Here is a 14,230-nt window from a genome sequence, read left to right as displayed (position 1 = left end):
AAAGCTGCCTGTCCAACCGGGCATTCTGTGTCGGAGTTGGCACTGTGTTATCTCAAATATTTGTTCAAAACACAGGAGTGCCACAAGGAGATGTATTGAGCTGCACACTATTCGCAGTTAAAATGAATTCCTTGCGCCTGTCTCTCCCACGTAAAACATTTACTGCATATATGTCGATGATGTACATATTGGTTTCAAATCGTGCAATATCTCAATGTGACAACGTCAGGTTCAACTAGCGTTTTGACAAGGTATCTCAATGTGCAGATGAAAATGGTTTTATGCTCAGCGCGCAAAAGAACGCTTGCGTCTTGTTCTGCCGAAAGAGGGAACTCCATCCTTACCCTGACATTGACCTGCATGGACAATCTCTGCCAGTGTAGACCAAGCACAAGTTTCTTGGACTTACGTTAGACAATAAACTAAACTTCATCCCACACAGCAAGTACTTGAAAGACAGGTGCCTAAAAACAATGAATATTTTGAAAGTGTTGTCACGCACTACGTGAGGTTGTGACAGGAAATGTCTGATCAATTCGTATAAAAGCTCCGTATGCACGCGCCTAGATTACGGCGCTATAATCCATCAGTCTGTGACACCATCAGACTTAAAGATTCTCAACCCTGTCCGCCAACTAGGCATTCGCCGCTTTAATGGTTCTTTTCGAACAAGCCCCGTGGAGAGCCTGTACGTGGATTCGAATAAATGGTCGCTCCACCTACAGAGATGTTACCTGTCTTTTTTGTACTTTCTGAAGGTGAAGGCAGACAAGCAACTCCCCTCTCATTCCACAAAATATGATTTGTCTTGCTCTGGATTGTTTGAGAACCGTCCTTTGTTGAGGCAGCCCTACTGGCTCCGTGTGAGGGGCCTGGCCGAAGAAACAGGTGCGCCTATTCTCGAACACAGTTTGATTTCATTTCATTTCATTTCATTTCATTTATTTACTCTCAAGGCCGAAGCATTGCTCCTGCTGCATAACTGCCACCGTCCCTGTGGCAGCCTATAGGCTGTGATGTCTGTTTTTTGGTAGTCACAAAGCACGCACCACTTGCACACACACATACTTATTTCCTGGAACTACAACATAAATACACATGCTCTGAGTTCTTTACCGATGCCTCAAAGTCCAACACTTCTGTGTCATGTGCAGCAGTAGGCCAATACTTTGCCGAGGCCGGTGTTCTTCATCCTGATGCAAGCATTTTCATAGGAGAAACCTATGCAATACTGACGGTCGTAAAACACATCAAACAGATAAAATTACAAAAGCCGGTAATATACAAAGCTTTACTAAGTATAATTAAAGTCCTGAAAACTCCTGAAAAACACAGAAACCCCGTACTGGTGTCACTCTACTCACTTTTGTGCACACTGTACACATCAAATCAGCATTTCGATTTCTTTTGGGTGCCAGGGCAAGGTGAGATAAAAGGAAACGTTTTGGTGGACAGGTTGGCTGCTTCCGCCAACGACACCACTTCCAATGTATCAATGCCAATCCCTGCGCTTGACGTGAAACATTTTCTAAAACGAAAGCACAGGGGGTATTGCCAGAGCACGTGGGACAGACACACAGACAATAAACTCCATGCTATCAAGCCGCAGCTAGGTAATTGGCCGCCACTATCCAAATCACGCCACACAAATGTAACACTAACAAGGATTAGAACAGGACATACACACTCTACACATTCTTATCTTGTGTCCACTGGCATTCCGCCATTGTGTTAGAGTTGTGGAGAACCACTAACGGTTATCCTTATTCTCGTCTAGGGCAATGAGCTGGATGCTGTAACAAAAAAGCACTTTTCACTGCCCTACCGACAGTAGCTCCCACTACACCCTGTGATGCTCATCACTAGGGACCCACTTTTTAAACTGCATTCACTTTTCACATTTTTAAAAGATGTTTACAGCTTTCACTCCATATTTCTATGTGATTCGTAGCACGACGTCTGTACCGTGGTTGTGGCTGCGGTGACTACATCTCCACCGTGATTTTATTATCATTACATTTTGCAATTTACGAGACCAGGGCTTGACACCCGTGGCCACATCATGACGGCAAATAATGATTACTGCAGGAATGCCGATTTCATAATTGGTACCCCGTAATGAGCAGAATGTATAGATTTCAAAGCTGCAGTGAGAGCGGGTTCTATTGTGCTGTGCACATGTTACCAGACCCGCTTAATTCAGGAGACTTCCGAGTTCGACTGGTTGACTACGCCTTTGATCGAAGAGCCTATATCACAAAGCTGGAGCAGCTATTCTCTGGTCCATTTTTTGCAACGTGGCTTTCATGAATTTTTCTTTTTAATTTGGCCTGCAGGGTTTCAACAAGAGATTGTTTATGGCATTTCCATTATACTTATGGAATAGAGGCTGTCCGCTCAAGAATGTGCTTTGCGGTTGCGAAGTGAAGATATTTCTTACAATTTACGGTGTTTATTAAAAGATCCCCAGGAACATCTGGGTTCACTTTGAATTCGCAGAAAGCCCCTTCTCTGTCAGCACCCTCTCTCTGTCCCAGGTGAGTGCCATCGGGAGTAAGCGCATTGGCGGACGACGCTCCCGCAAAGCAGGTATGGTATGATTGTGCCACAAACGTAGTTTGAGCGTGATGAGAACTGCAGCTCAACATGACTAGCCAAGAGCCTAAAAACTTGCTTCTATCAAGTCTTGAGACACTTGAGTATTCACCCCTCTGCGCAGTTGACATGGTGCCTCAATAAGCGGCGCGATATGCAACAAACTATGCATGGGCGTCTGTGAAAGCAGGCGTTTGGTGTGTAGCGTCACCATGGACTCGAGCTGACGGGGAGGTTTCGACTCCCTCCCACGCGTAGCCATGTTCGGGGAAAAGGGGATCCCGAATGTTGAGCTGATGCTGGGTGCTTGGACCTTTAAGAACCCCGGAAGAGGCAACAGGCAACACACCGCATTGGCACCGGCTTCACGTAGACGGCACCCCTGAGCTGACCCATTCAGGGGAAATCTGCAGTCGCCTTTTCCTTTCTCTCTCTCCCTACATCTTCGTCTTTATCTCTGACTTTTCATCGGTCCTGTCATCCTTTTTTTCATTTACTTTCAAATTTCCTGGCGGCGAGGATTAACCTTCTGTAGTTAGTTGCCCAACCTTGGGCAGTTATATTCGGTTATAGCGGCGACACATGTCTCCAAGTGTTTTTTATTCAACCTTGTAGCGTCCCCTTGTTGGCCTTGGTGGTGGGTGGCCAACATCGCCGCCAAACTTTACGCCATCTAGATGGCCAACGTTCGACCCCCCTCTCCCTTATCGCCGCCCGAAAAGGCGGAAAACCATTTCTTCTCTCAAAACCAAATCAGTCTTTCCCCAAGTTCCATGTCGTACATAGTCAGAAAGAAAACAAAACAGTCCGAGTAATCTCACTTGTCTCAAAAACACTCACTGAAGTAATCGGCCCAGCGTATTGTGTAACCAAGGTTGGAAGTGGCGTCCTCCTTTTGGAGGTTCGCGACTAGATACAATACATCAATTTTTCTAAACTAGTGGCATTGGGGATGTCCCAGTTTTCATAAGCCCCCACATTTCCTTGAACACAGTTCACGGTGTCCTTTCTGATGACGACTTTCTTGGATAATCAATGAATGAACTATTGGGAGGCTGGGAAGACCAAAATGTAGTGAAGGTCCAAAGATTAGTGATACGACGAAACAAAAAAGCAGCACCAATAAAACACATATTTATCACCTTCGGTACCAGAGTCTTACCCGGTTCAATTGAGACTGGCTACTGCAAGCTTCGTGTTAGGCCCTTCATACCAAGTTTTCCAAACACGCTCCAAAGGGATGAACCGCCCGGGAAAAACGGGCAGTGCACAAAGCTTTGCCAAGGTCACTAGCGGTCCTCCTCCTCTCCTGGCTCAGTCTTTCCCCGTATTTTGCTGGCCACGGTTCGCGTTGCGTCGCGCTCAGAGTTCTCGACCACGGCCTCCTGGATTCGACGGTCTAAGAATTACGACGTGGTACTTGGGCGTACGTTTGGATGACCGTGCGCTGCTGCTTTTACGCTACGCCGCACCCCTGAAGTCTGGAGAAGGTCTCGAAACGTCACCACGCCGCGTTTTGTATCTCTGGCTTCGAGATAGTCACTACCAACACACCACAGCAACAGTTGGGAAGGGCAATAAGGCAGCTGAGAAGACAGCAGGCCTATCAGATATATACCTCAGTCTGACTCGGGGCAGGAATCAGCGCTGAATTCTTTCGCAAGTAGGTTATCAATTTTTAGTCTACTCTACTTGTCGCGGGGGCGATACGGATCGCGTTTGCCGGCAATGGGCTCGGTCGTGTTGTATATCGCACGCACAAAATGCACCGCAAAGGTCAGCTTGGGGCATCTGCAGTTCGCCTTTGGTTTGCGACCGCGTGGACATTGGCCGCCATTGCCATCGGCCTCGCGTACGCTCGCTCATCGAGCACTCGCCTGTCTTTGCCGCCGCGATGAGCTTCCGGCTCACGATAATTAGCTGAGACCTCGTCGCTGTGTTGGGAGTCGTCGAAAACACGTGGCGGGTTCTCGTAACAAGCTTGGTTGTAGTATGGCGCGCACTGTAAGCCCACCAGCAAGGGCTGGCGGGGCTTTCGCTAGCGTCGTAACTCAGTGAAAATTGGTTGCCATTACAGTTGGCTTTCCCGTCAGTCGGTCACAAGCAGCTCAGTGCCATCGGTTGGCCGCGGCGGCGGACTCGCGTTTGCGCGCTGCACTCGCTCAAGTTTGTGGAAAAGGGCCGCATTACCGTCGATTTCTTCGGCGCTAGCTCTAAACCAGCTCGGAGCGTTTTGTGGCGGCGGCCAAACGCACGCTCGTGTTCGAAGTTCACTGGTGGCTGACACTCCGCGAGCAGCGCCGTGTTTAGTCTCGCGTTCACTTGCTCGAGCTGAACGACGTCGATCGCTTAGAACTCGCCGACTAGTTGGTGGCACGAGGTTCGCGGAGTTGTGGCTGCGGCCACCACTCCTAAGCTGTTGCGCTACAGAGATCGAAATAAGTCGGACGATTTGTGACATCACGGTGAAAATATCAGAATGTTAAATCTCACGTATGTTTTTATTTTACCTTGCACGTATTGCTCATATGCTTCCGTATTCATCCTCTGTCACGTGTGACTCACCATTTTACATACTTATTGTGCATCCGTGGACACACACCATGGTGAAGGCTGTGCGCGCGGGACTCTGCGATGCCTGTCATCCTTCTCTTTTGTCAGAGCAGCTTCAGAAGGACTGTGCGAAATATGAAGGTAAAGTTATTTGTGTGTCATATTTTACATGATTTTTTTATGTTAGCTTGCACGTACTTGTCATATGAGTGCATCTTCATGTTTGCCACGTGTGTCTAACCATTTTTAGTATCTTACTGTACGTACAGCCGTGGGAACACAACAGGTGTGCACTGGCGTCTGCAATGACTGTCTTCTATCGCTTCCATCGGAGGAGCTCCACAAGTGAACAAGATGTGACAACGAGACTGTACTTGTACACTTCACCATAAATTCACCTAAAAGAATGTAGAAACATCATCTGTATGTAGAAAAATAAAAGATTTCGATGTCTTATTTTTGTCTTTCGTTGTTGCCGTGACTGCGAAAGCAGTTACGCATAGGCGGCTAACTAATTTCTCGCGTGTTCGTTTGTGCGCTCTTTGTTGCCCACTGCGCAGAAAAACAGGTGAAAAAAGTATTAGGTCGGGTGGAAAATAAATTAAAAAAGCCGTGTTTGAACCGGGCATAACAAGTTCATCCGATTGGAGCATTTGAGTGCATCAACCGTTCGTCCGGTGAGGTGCAACTCTAAAGACTAATGGTTGCCCGGTAAGGTGTAAATGTGAGGATTAACAATTGCCCTTTAAAGTGCACACGTGAGGACTAAATGTTGGTCCTTTGAGGTGAATTGTGGGACTAATTCTTACTCACCAAGGTGTAAATGTTAGGAACAAATGTTAGTCCCTTGAGCTCGTCTGTGGTGGCTAACTGTTAGACCCGGCGCCGTTAGTCCTTAAAGAAATTAATGGTTGTGGCAGCCCCATTAGTCCCCAAAAAAGACGAACCTCACACTCTTTTAACACCCTTTTGCCTTAGAGCGCAGAATGGAGCTTCCCCTAGCACATTTTTTCTGTCTGTGACGTCACGGCCTGCTTCCACTGCCGCGCACCTCTTGTAGAAATAGATAAGAAATCCAGCCTCCTGGAGTCCGTTTCTCAGTGCACCGAGTATTTCAACATAGATGGCGCTTGGCTGAAGGGGCTATTGCATAATAACATTTACAGTTTTTGTACATTAAACCATGTTCATCTAGATAGTTTTGGCAGCCGCCGCATAATGGCCTTGTTTCTCTAACGCCTCCAGTAAAATATATCATTACATATTGGTGGCGCTGATTGACGGATAAATGGTGCTTACCAGCGCAAACGACAGGGCAGGAGGGTACAGGAGAAGAGACGAGACAGAGCGCTGAACTGCCAACAATTTATTTCTTGTGAAGGTATTCGCTTTTATACAGTAACCAGTCGCACTAGTCATGCGGGAAACACAATCAGAATGTATAGGTACATCACATTGACAAGCAAAGGAACAACTCTTCCTTATCGGTGAGTGCGACAGAAACGTGCTAACACAAGCATCTTTCCAAGCAACTTTCAATGAGCAAATCTTTTCTGCCTCTATCATCTCGCGCGTGGTACGATCCCTCCATCTAGCAACAATAGAACACTCTGAAAATATTGGCTGACAGCCACACTTGCCGCAGTGAACGGACAGCCATCCTTGTTTATAGTGATCCACATTGTACATATGTTCCCTCAGCCTCCTATTTATACAACGACCTGTTTGACCGGCGTTATACCTTCCACACGATAACAGCAGCTGATACACCACATTACAGATGCAATCTCTGAATTTATTTGCATGTTTTGTAGTGCAACCGAGGGTGGGTCTGGACGGAGGAACGGACAGCTTGCACAGGTGACTCAATTTTTGAGGGGCCGTAAAGACAACCTTCATATTAACTCGCTGTGCCACTTTCTTAAGATTGTGCGCTATCTTGTGCATATATGGAACCATGGCGAAAGCCTGTCTAGCTGTGACAGGTGTGACTGCATTATCTGTCCCTTTGGCCTTAAGTTCACGCAGCAGGCCTTCGGGAACGGAAACTTGCATGTGGTCGGAGTAACCAGCTGACATCAGCCTTGAAGATTGCTCAATAAAGCTTTCTGTAATCTTGTGCACACAGGACTTTCGCAAGGCATTCACGAAGCAAGATTTTGCATTACCTCGCTTAACTAACTTAGAATGCGCGGAATGAAATGACAAAACAGACTTATTTCCATGCGGTTGTTACATCCAGCAAGTGCGTCCATTATTCAGGAAAAGCGTAAAGCCAAGAAACCTGATTTCACAAGTCTCAGAAAGTTCATTAGTAAGCTCAAAATGTTTAAAAACATTTCGCATCAGGTCTCAAACTGTAAGAGCACCATTCTTATACGATTCAACATCACTGTTCATCAAAATTAAAAAAAAATCATCTACGTATCTGAAAACGTGCGTCACATTAGTGTTAGTGAAAACTTCCAAAATGAATCTGTCTAATTTGCCTAAATACAGGTCACTGAAATTGGGAGCGATGCAAGAACCAATACAGATACTCGATTTTTGAAGGTGAGGTTTTTCATCCCATACGATGTACGTCGACTTAAGGTAAAACCTTAAATGCTATAAAAACGCACTGACGCTGACGCCAGACTAGGTTTCGAATTTCGAGGTGCCATACTAATCTATATATTCTCCAATGCATTGTAACAATGAGTCATGTGGAATGAAATAGTACAGGTCTTTGACGTCCACAGAGAAGGCGAATAGAGTTTCATTCCAACGCGACGAAATAAACTCCTGGACTTCACATTAACTTTTACCAGAAAGGAATCGTTCACTTCTAGGTATTTAAAGGTTTTCTGCAGGTAGAGTGCAATACAACTTTGCCAGGTATTATTTTCAGATACAATTAGCCTAAAAGGCATGTCGACCTTATGCGTTTTCGCAGTGAAGAAGGCTTCAAGGAAATCTTTCTTGGCATCTGACATATTCTTATGGACACTTACAAGGTTTAACTTGCGAAGCAGGCTCTTAGCTTTACTTTTGAGCTTTTTCGTCGACACTTCAGCATGACAGTTAAAAAGGGTCGAAACCATGCGACAAGCTTTTTGCCGGTACTTTTTAAGGGACATTACGGCAAAGCCTCCCTCCTTGTCAGCAGGTAACACACATAATGAATGCTCCTTCATAAAATCTACAACGCGTTTTACCGGAAGAGTCGAAAGGCTCGCCTTACACCGACTTAGGACATTTACGCTGTCCGCTATGCAGTGGTCTTGCTCTTCTGGTGGAGCACGCCAAGAGACTTGTCGTACGGTAGCCAAAAGGTCATGCGGGGAACGCTTAAGCTCCACCGCAAACTTCGGTCCCAACAAAAGCACTTTAGAGACATGCTGGGGCAAGTCCAAGTCTTCCTGATTGTAGATAGGATATTTCGGCGGTTGATGTCGTGTGGGCGCTAGGCTGTGGTGCCGAAGGAGCTCAGTCTTCCAGAGAAACTCGGTTGACATATAAATATGCCGCCAAAGTTATCGCAGATTCTTCGCAGCGTTAACAGGTGTGCTAGAGATCTGTACGTCAGCACATAAGTACTCATATTAGAGCCATACTTGTCGTTGCAACTCTGCCCTCAAGATCTTGCAGATTCTTGACCCGTGTGCCTGTGACGACGTAAACCCACCAAACAGGCGACAAACTTCTTCTGGAAGCAATTTCTTCTTGATACCAAATGAAATAGCGCGCACTCGGCAAGTGGTAACTGCGATCATGTTGACGACAACATGAGGCTGGAGCAAAGAAGTCAGGAAAGGGGCTGTTGTATTAGAAAAGAAATTCAAGAGACACTGGGATTGGGCGTGCTGGTATAACATCATAAAGGGTGCTTGCCAGCGCAAACGACAGGGCAGGAGGGGACAGGAGAAGATACGAGACAGAGCACTGAACTGCCAACAATTTATTTCTTGTGAAGGTATTTGCTTTTATACAGTTGCCAGTCGCACTAGTCATGCCCGAAACACAATGACAATGCATGAGTACATCACATTGACAAGCAAAGGAACAACTTTTCCTTATCGGTTTTCAGATACATAGAGGATTTTTTTTTATGGACACTGATGTTGCATCGTATAAGAATGACGCTCTTACAGTTTTAAACCTGATGCGAAATGGTTTTAAACATTTTGAGCTTACTCACAAACTTTCTGAGAATTGTGAAATCAGTTTCCTTGACTTTAAGCTTTTCCTGAATAATGGACGCACTTGCTGGATGTAACCACGTGGAATTAAGGCTGTTTTGCCATTTCATTCCGCGCATTCTAAGTTACTTAAGCGAGGTATTGCAAAATCTTGCTTCGTGAATGCCTTGCAAAAATCCTGTGTGCACAAGATTACAGAAAGCTTTGTTGAGCAATCTTCAAGGCTGACGTCGGCTGGCTACCCCAACCACGTGCAAGTTTGCGTTGCCGAAGGCCTGCTGCGTGAACTTAAGGCCAAAGGAACAGAACAGATAATGCAGTCCCACTTGTCACAGGTAGACAGGCTTTCGCCGTGGTTCTATATTTGCACAAGATAGCGCACAATCCTAAGTGGCACAGCGAGTTAATGTGAAGGTGGTCTTTACGGCCCCTCAAAAATTGAGTCGCCTGTGAAAGCTGTCCGTTCCTCCATCCAGACCCACCCTCGGTTGCATTACAAAACATGCAAATAAATTCAGAGATTGCATCTGTAATATGGTGTATTAGCTGCTGTTATCGTGTGGAAGGTATTACGCCGGCCAAACAGGTCGTTGTATAAATAAGAGGCTGAGGGAACATATGTACCATGTGTATCACTATAAACAAGGATGGCTGCCCGTTCACTGCGGCACGTGTGGCTGCCGGCCAATATCTTCAAAGTGTTCTATTGTTGCTAGATGCAGGGATCGTACCACACGCGAGATCATAGAGGCAGAAATGATTTGCTCATTGAAAGATGCTTGTGTTAGCACGTTTCTGTCGCACTCACCGATAAGGAAGAGTTGTTCCTTTGCTTGTCAATGTGATGTACCTATGCATTGTAATTGTGTTTCGCGCATGACTAGTGTGACTGGTAACTGTATAAAAGCGAATACCTTCTCAAGAAATAGATTGTTGGCAGTTCAGCGCTCTGTCTCGTCTCTTCTCCTGTCCCCTCCTGCCCTGTCGTTTGCGCTGGTAAGCACCCTTTATGATGTTATACCAACATGCCCTATTCCACTCTCACTTGATTGACGGAGACTGCGCTTTCTATCGATTTTTGAATCAATTGGAATGCCTTCTTTGTTGCAGCCTAAAACGACTCTGTAATGACTTCATATGCCATATTCTCTCCTTGAGGTGTTGATTGGACGCAAGAAGGTTTCCCACGCAGAGCGGTTGCTGAGTCACTGAAGTGGAACTGGCGCTCTCCGTGCGCAGTTTTCCGTGCCCGGTTGCAGCCTAGTTCCGTGATAATCACGGGGATGCGTTGTGACGCGCAAAAATATTTGCTGTAGTTATATAGCTTGGTATATGTGGAGCTCCTTTGACAGGGCAGCGGGAAGTGTTTCAGTGTAACACCTTAGAAAACGTCTGACTATATTGTTTGTGGTGAAAACACTATTACTGGTTGCAGAGAAATAAACAGTTTCGTTGAAATACACTGCGTTGGTGTTCATATGTAGTGAGCTATATAAATGATTGGGAAGCGTGGTGTGTTCACTAGCTTCATATCTGTTGTTATAGGCGCTTTATCTACCAATTTTCTTTTCTTTTTAACTGAGACATGTGTGTACTGCTGCGCACTTTCATGTCCTGCTTTTTATGTGCTTTTGCGTACCTAGAAACGAGTGTTCTAACTTTCACTGCTACAAAAGTACCTTACACGTCACTGAAAGCATTGACGTGCACCGTGCAAGTCGCAAAAGAAGTACAAGGGGTTATTGCAAAACTAATAATCTTCGCATGACATACCGTTAGCCTGAGCCTTTCACGTGGAAGAAACTTGTCAGCACGTAAGTGGGCTGTGCTTAGTGCTACAATTAATAATCCTATTTATCGAGTGTTCGCCTTTGTCTGAACCTGTGTCGGCTGAACCTGTCAAGATGGCTGAACAAGACGACTGCACCTGTGTTGGTTGCCGGCAAATAATTATTTGGGTAGCGAAGTGACCTAATCGAACTGCTAAAACAATGCGCAGCTGAGGACGATATAAGAAGCGCACAGAAAAATTTATGGCGTTGGCGGTTACTATATCAAGAGCCCCTTCCCCTTTACCTCGCGCCCGTTCGCGCTGGAACGGTAGCGCGATGAATCGTAGCAGCATCCTCGTCAATCTGAGGAGGCTACGATCGTCATCACTGTGAGGCAAAGTGAGCCATCCAAGAACCTGCTGCTCAGCAAGCTTCCAGAAGCCGTATTTTGATGAAAACTAAATGTCGTATGAACTTCATAACATTGGGCTCACTTCTGAGCGCTGGTTGTGGGGCCCTGTGAAGTCTACACATATCCGTTGTGTATACCTTCATTGCTTGCAAAAGAACCGGGAACACTGCTCGCCTACACTTGCATTATTTCCACGTTTTGTTCAGGGTAAGCTGTCTTTGGGGAGTTTCAGGGCTACCTAGACAGCCACTTAGTCTTTTGGTGCATAATGACCTAGAACGGTTGCACTTATGTAAGAGCTAGGCTCGTTTTGAATACGTGTTTCGGGACTATGAGACATGCAGCTCAAAACATTTTGATATGTTACCTCATGAATGCGGTGGTAGGCTTCAATCGCCATCATTTCTGCCAGCTCAACCGGTAGTTCGCAATAACCAGCCCAACAAATATTTCACAAAAGCTCCACAATTTACACTGCCAGATGTCATATATACCGATTATTTGGAGCAAAGGCACGAACTACTCTAAATTGGTTATTCTACAAAAGAGGGTTCTGAGAATCTTTGAAGATTTTCGTGGCCCTATACGTGACTTGCCGACACAACCGCAATTTTCAAAATATCGCATGCTCAAAGCAAGCCAGATTTACTATTTAAAGTTATTTCAGTACATAAAACGCAATAGACTCTATCATTTGCTGGATTCTCGTGGTTCTCTGTACAATTTTCGTACTTACGCTAGAAGGACTGCGAAGAGTCGAACGATGTATGGACGGCAACACTCATCTTTTCAGATACCCAAGTTTTAAAACAAAATCGAGAGCCTCCTAGATATAAATTGTACAGTTTCTAAGCATACGATCAGGATGGTATTGATTGAAAGCAACATTGAAGTTTCTTGACTATAGTTCTATGTTTCTTCTTTGCCTAATTAGTATCTGATGCTTTTTATGTGTGTGTTCTTTTTCCTATGCTTCCCTGTGTATATTGTTATTTTTCTATATCTCTTGCAATAGCGATGAGAAATCGCCACTTATATCTATTGGTATTAAAACATAACGATGGTTATGTATATATTTGTTTACTAGAAATAACATTTTATTACTGTTGTATGTGTTACAGTATTTGCACATGTACTTTTTGTATTTTTGTATATCTTTGTATTTTTTCTGTATCCTGCAAAATTCTTATGACAGCCTGTCTGCCTCACTGTATTTGGAGCAAAGGCCCTTAGTAGTTCAGCCTTTTGGCTTCGCTCCGTTTTTTGTACAGGCACAGATAGAAACAAATAAAGAAAGAAGTTATATAATTGATGGCTTCGTGAATTACTAGTCATTATTGTTTATATGACGCCTTATAGCGTCTGTATTGGGAGCATTGAAGCCTACAGGTGATGGTAGACGCCAACCATGTGCACAGTCGCCTTCTCCGCCGTACTGTCGCTGTGATTCTTAGCAATGCAGAACATAAAAGCTCCTGCCGCTCACCGGCGAAGAATATGTAACACGACAAGGTATCCACCAATAGTTAGTAACAGTACGATACGTATACACAGACTATGTGGAGTTTATCGACATTTTTTCGATTCCTAATATTGTAATTGATTTTGATACCCTCCTTTAGATTTCATTGGTTCACGCAGACATTTTTAATAACAGACAAGGGAGATGCGTTACGTTTATATACTAAATTTATCGAAAGCCAGCAGGAGACATTGCAGCCCCTTCTGTGTGAATAAATTACAAAAAAATCATAATGCTAACCCAATTTTCATACTAATGTCAACGATTATTTTGCTGCACGCCACTTTGTTAACGTCAGTCGACGTTCGGCTGGCTAATGATTGCGCGCAGTTCATTAGATGGCACTCGGGTTTATTACCTTTTATTTAGAGTAATGACGTCCTACATGTGAACGTTTGCTTGATAAGGTACCAGTGGATCTGCTGAAAAAGTAGTATTAGTACTATAGCATTAGCACTCGCCTGATCTTTATTGACGAGTATGATACGGAGTGTTTCAGATAATATGCCCCTTAATATTACGCCAACAAACAAATGTCTTCCGTATAAGGAACTGGCCCATTTCCGTTCTCATTTATGAGCAGCACGTCACCACATTTTTTTTTGCAGTTCGCCAAACCAAGTAGTTATTACAGATTCCCTAACTAGATTTTCATGAGTAAGTTTAGCGAAAACCAACACTCCAAAAATTGTACCACTCGTTCTGAAACATCCGAATACTTTATTTATTTTAGGATTACTGCCAGTCGGAAAAGCTTGGCAATGAACAATGACTGCTTCACTGATATTTAAAATAGAAATTCTAACAAAACTATTCACTAGAAACGTTTTCACGTCTGTTCAGCAACATGGTATTATTTCACATAAGCTAAATGTAATATTTATTTATTTCTAGTTTTCATTCGAGTGTAATAAATCAAAAAGTATATTGGGCTGACAATATCTGAAACACGCTGTACATTTCCGTGACCGATTTCACAGTCATATTGTTGTACTGAGCTAAAAAAGGGGAACTGTCGAACGGAATGAGTGCTAACGCTTCTGCTAAGGACAATGCGGGCGCTATGAGCGTTCCTGCGCATTTTTCGTCAGTGATACAGAAGTTCAGCCAGGCTGACTTAGTGCGCTGTCCAGGAAACGCAGGTTTGATCGCGTTTGCGTTTCTCCACCTGGGGACGGCCCTCTAGAATGCGGCT

Source organism: Rhipicephalus microplus, chromosome X, assembly GCF_043290135.1.
Source record: "Rhipicephalus microplus isolate Deutch F79 chromosome X, USDA_Rmic, whole genome shotgun sequence".
NCBI lineage: Eukaryota > Metazoa > Arthropoda > Arachnida > Ixodida > Ixodidae > Rhipicephalus > Rhipicephalus microplus.
Note: the sequence above shows the minus strand (reverse complement) of the source record.